This window comes from Otolemur garnettii, unplaced genomic scaffold (assembly GCF_000181295.1).
Source record: "Otolemur garnettii isolate 467f Iridium unplaced genomic scaffold, OtoGar3 scaffold00018, whole genome shotgun sequence".
Lineage (NCBI taxonomy): Eukaryota > Metazoa > Chordata > Mammalia > Primates > Galagidae > Otolemur > Otolemur garnettii.
The window spans coordinates 27,257,390-27,262,745 of NW_003852413.1; the positions used below are offsets into that span (position 1 = coordinate 27,257,390).

A 5,356-nucleotide genomic window follows, 5' to 3' on the forward strand; every position below is an offset into this window, starting at 1 on the left:
AAAAAAAAAAAAAAAGAAAAAACAATAAACAACAACAAAATCCCAAAATGTATTGGACCAAGAGAGGCCAAATCCTGAGCCAATGGCCTGTCAGACTGTGTCTCTTGGAATTTAAGCCCGAAAGCCATCAAATCAGGCTCTGTTGGGGGCTGAACTTGAGACACCACACTGCAGAGTTGCTCCTCTACACTGAGTGGTTTGAGGAGCCTAAAAGGCCATTCTGCAGCTCGGAAAGAATTCACCATATGCACAAAGAGGGGCAGAAATGAGACTCAACAACTTTCTATTACTTCCCAAGGTCTGTTTACAGGCCTGCCCTAGGGTTTTATGAAACACCATACCCTTTTCATTCTTCCTTCTGGCTTAACCTAATTTGAGTTTGTTTTTCTTACTTATAACCAAAGTGGCCTGAATAATACAACCATTCTGTACATCTGCCTATTTTCAAAACAGGCATAAATAAAAGATTTTCTTCTTGGATGGTTTAGAAGCAAAAATGAAGTCACAGGCAGTAACAGCGACATAAACTTTCCTCCAGCCTTGAATTTCTGACATAACCAAACAGCCCATACCAAACCAATGACAAACATACCCTTCTAGGACAGTGACTGTCCCTGGTACTTTGTAATAATAAATTCCAATTCCAGGTTAAGTTGGGTGCAAATATCCAAAGAATTGTGTGGGCCTCCAGGGGGCGCTCAAGCCTGCCCTCTCTATTACCTCTCTGCTTATTTCCTACTCCCCTACCCAAGAAAGGAAAACTGTTAGGACTTTGAAAAAAGAGGAGTCTTATTGGCTACCGGGTAATGGTATTTTTCTTGTATGCATGGGCATGTGCATTTCCTGTGGCTGAAGGGGAAATCGGGACTGGTCAGCTTGCTTCTGAATACTTTCTCCTCTACCTTAGGAAGGTCTGGCCTCGAATGTTTTAATTATTGATAGACCAAAAATACATAATGCCACTACAAAAAGTATATCTTTGAAAATGCTTTTACCTGCAAGTAACAGAAACTTGCCCCAAATGTCTTAAACTGTCTCACATAGCTTGAAGCCCAAGAGGCAAGGCAGACCACAGGTGTCCTATGATCCTATGACCCTGCAGCAGGGATTCAAGGTCTTGACAGTGGAAGAAGTGGCTCAGTTAGTCCATCTGGTAGTTCCAGGTTCTTTTCTCTCTCTTCTCCCCTGTCCTTTATCTTCTAGATCCATATCTGGTGGGCATTGGGCAAGTTGACCTTTTGGAAGCCTACACAACTTTAACTGCCCACTGCCTGTTAGTGGTGGTCAGCACCTGGGGAGGTCCGTAGGAGTAAAAACTCATTAGCTGTTATTAGTTAGGCTTGAAAGATCTCATTGGCAATTTCTTAAAACTTACAGGTTTCCTGTCATTTCCAGTCAATGCCAGACATCTTCTCTAGACATAGTCCTTGAGACTGGGAAATCTATTCTTGTAACCACAGGCCTCTATGCCTGTGGGCTCAGTTAAATGGCCTTTGCCTCAAGGCTATTCAAAATAGTCATCTAAGGTACAGAGGGATCATCTATAATTTGCTCTTGCCCCATTCTTTGTGGGTGGTGCAATGCAGCAGGCTGCTTGCTTGCTCACGCATTAGTCTCCTGCTAAGTCTCCTGTGTCTGCTGATGCTGACTTTCTCTAAGGAGCTAGAATTCAGCTTTTCCACTGCCACCCCCAACTCATAGATTGTAAGCTGCTTTTAGAAAAAAAAAAAGAAAGAAAGAAAGAAAAAGAAAAAAACAAACCAGGGCGCTTTCAGTCTAAAAGTTGTCTCTTATAGGACCATCATGAAGACTGCATGAAATCACTAACATCTACCAACATTCTGATTTCCCCCTACAATTTCTCATGATTCTACATTGTTGAATCATAGTCTGTGTTCCAGACACTAGCAACAGTTTCAGGACCACTAACTTTCTAAGAGGTCCCTATCCTCCACCCTACTTCTCCACTCAACCCTCCATCTTGGGAGGCTGAGACAGGAGGACTACCTGAGCCCAGGAGTGTGGGGTTGCTGTGACCTAGGCTGAGGCCATAGTACTGTAGCCCAAGTGACAAGCAAGATTCTGCTGTCCCTCAAAATTAAAAAACTGTGTATTTTGCTGAACGCAATGGTACTTGCCTGTAGTTCCAGCTACTCGGGAAGCCAAGGCTTTAACTGAACACCCCACCAGAGGAGCTCAAGGGGAAATTGGTATGTTCCTCAAAATGGAAAAGCTTTACTCTTTCTTCTGATAATATGCCAGAGTTGTAAGAAAAAATATTTGTTTTTGAGACAGAGTTGCCCCAGGCTAGAATGCTGTGGCATCATAGCTCACAGCAACCTCAAACTCTTGGGCTCAAAGCCATCCTCTTGTCTCAACCACCTGTAGTAGCTGGAACTACAGGTGTGTGCCACCATGCCTGGATAGTCTATTTTTAATACAGATAGGGTCTTGTTCTTGCTCAGGCTGGTCTCAAATTGCTAAGCTCAGGGGATCCACCACCTTGGCCTCCCAGAGTGTTAGAATCACAGTTGTGAGCCACTGCACCAGCCAAGAGAATGTTTTTAAGCAATGCAGAAAAACAGAAAGCCCTTATAAATTTACTTGCCAGAGGCTAACAAATCAACAGACCTTTTCAGATTTAGATTAACGATGTTCTTAACTGTGTGCAACACGAAAGGATATTAAGAAAAGGGACTTATTGAAAGATGTCAGCTCAAAGCACGAGATGGAGGTTGAAAAAGCAAAATCACGAAAATAAACAAAAAGCAAGGGGGATCTACACAGCGAGGAACTCTGGCAAGGTCGGGATCCTGGGCGGTCTGGTTAAGATGCCAGCTCTGGTGCCACACTAAAGTGTGAAAGAAAGCCCAAAGGGGTAAGCTTCTTTTTAACTGATCTGATTGAAACCAATGATTAACGAAAAGGTAATGGCCCATCAAATTAGAGTCAGTATCTTGGTGTTAATCTTAGGAGTCCCACCAGGTGGCTCCATAAGGCACACAGAAGTGCAGGCGCGCGCGTTAGGTGCAATTCTCTAGCTCCAGCCACGCGGAACATCGGGACTTGCAGCAACGCAGCCAAGCGGCACACTTCCTAGTTTCCGTTCGTGCGTCCCAGGGAGTATCTGGGTTTTGAACCACCGTCCCCCCACGTGCCAGTCCGCTTCCCTCCCCGCTTGGCCAAAGTGTCCCTCGTACAGCGCTCCCCCTTGTAAATAAATAAATAAATAAATGAGCAAATGCTAAGCCCAAGCTGCGTGCGCCGCGCCTTCTGTCTGGGGACCTGGGCCGGACCTAGCTTTCTCCAGACCCCAGTACATCCCAGCATCGCGAGTCTAGCCAGCCCACCGCGCCTCGGACTTCCTGGGGCGTGGGTCCATACCTCCAGATGAGCGCGGGAAGAGAAGACTCCTTCCGGACCGGGAACCCCTGCAACGGAGGGACGCGGAAGCCCTGGTAAAACCGCTTCTGCCACCTGCGCGGGCCGGGCCAGGACCCTGCGTCCACTCTGGCGCACCAAAACTCCACCACAGCTTCCTAAAACCTGCCCATTGCGTCCTGTGGCTTGAGAAGACTACCGGCCGCCTAATGCAGCCAGCGGGTCCCATGGTGTAATGGTTAGCACTCTGGACTTTGAATCCAGCGATCCGAGTTCAAATCTCGGTGGGACCTCACCAGATCTTTTGGTCCTATAATTCCTGTTTTGGGGATTGCTGCCGAGGTACCATCTAGGCCTGTGCTGTAGCTCAGCTGACCCGCCGGACTGAGGCTAAGGGTCCCTCCCCCTTTCTCTAGATGCTTTCATTTCTGGTCGCGAGGGATTGTCAGTGCGCACGCGCGAGAGTAGGGCAGAAAAATAAATTCGTTGATGGGAGATGGAACGCAACTTTACCCTGGAGGGAAGAACCCGAAAGAACCCGAAGGATCCCGAGGTTGCTTCTTCGATCCCGCGGTACACAGCACCTTAAGCGGGTCTAGGAGGCCCACCCTTGCCCAAAAGCTGTCGGGCGCCCTTCTCTTATTGGCTATTGTGCGGAGCGCCGTATGTGACTGCTCTATGAGCCGCGAATGATGTGGCTCAAGGGGCGGGGAAACGGCGCCCGTGGAACTCCCATTGGTCACGAGCAGTAAACCAGGCTGCAAGCCCGGAGATGGTGTTCAGAGAATCCTGCTAGTGCATTTGTTTCGGTTGTCTAGTGCTCAGGCACCGAGGTTGTCTGTGTGATTTAGTCAGAAAACAGTCCCTAAGTCAGGGTTTCGGTTCTTCGGTTCCTTTTAGCCCCCCCAAGGTATCTCAGCTGGCGGCTTCTCACCGTGGATGGTGCATTTCTTCCCAGCGAAGGATAGGAGTCTCTAAGGGGTTTCCCAAATGGTCAAGGACATCTTTCTGGGCGAATCTGTCCAGGATAGGCGTTAAGGGTGCTAACCAGGGGCACGCAGCTTGCGAGCAAGGGCTCACCTTTAGGATAGTGTGGAAGAGATGTGCGTGGAGTGTTGTCTTTTTTGAATTAGTATCGGGTTTTGAGAGATGTCTTCCCCTTTGGGATAAGTGACGAGGGAGCCCGCTGACGCACTTATGATCTCCCTACAGGGTGATTGGCACTGTGGTTATATGTACCCGCCCCTTGGGACGGTGCCATGGAAACAGAGAGGATCCTTGCTCTGCTCTCGCCATCTGCCCCCTGAGCATCTCTCCTAGCCACTTCACCCCACCTCACCCCGCACATTGCCTGACGGTTGAATGGACCTGTGTGTATGAGTGATCCTGGCCTCAAAGATACCAACAGATGAGAGGTGGGAGGACTTGCTCTACAAGAGAGTAAAGTTTATTACCAAGTATAAACTTACAGGAATTAAGATAGTGTGGTGCTGGTACAAAGATCCAACATACCAGCGGAAAACAGTAGGGAACCCAGATTCAGGCCTACACCTATTTGAACAATTGATTTATGACAAAGGTGGCACACAGAGGAGTGGGGGAAAGCACCTACTTTTCAACAAACTATGCTGGGACAACTGAGTGTTCACATGGAAAATGTGAAATCAGATTCCTCCCCAACTTACAATAAAGACAGCAATAAATTCCACGTGAATTATAGACCTCATTGTGCAGAAAACGTAATAAAGCCGTTGGAAGACAACATAAGAGAATATCTTCATGACCTCAGGGTAAAGAGTCTTCATAAAGAAGACACAAAAGGTTCTAAAAGTTTAATATACTTCACCATATTAGTGTGATACCCTATGTTCTTCTTATCAAAAGATCCCAATAAGAAAGTGTCAGCCACAGAATAGGAAAAGATATTTGTAATGTATAACTGACAAAGAACTCAAATCTAGATTTTTCTTTTTTT

At 47.0% G+C, this 5,356-nt stretch overlaps 1 protein-coding gene and 1 non-coding gene across 2 annotated transcripts in view; both read left to right on the forward strand.

Moving 5' to 3' along the window:
• B4GALNT2 (beta-1,4-N-acetyl-galactosaminyltransferase 2) overlaps nucleotides 1-5,356 on the forward strand; it is a gene marked incomplete at its 3' end in the record, with an annotated part of 52,818 nt that overhangs the window by 46,436 nt on the left and 1,026 nt on the right.
• TRNAQ-UUG lies at nucleotides 3,603-3,674 on the forward strand. Its single transcript has one exon. It is a non-coding gene; the product is annotated as a tRNA-Gln (tRNA).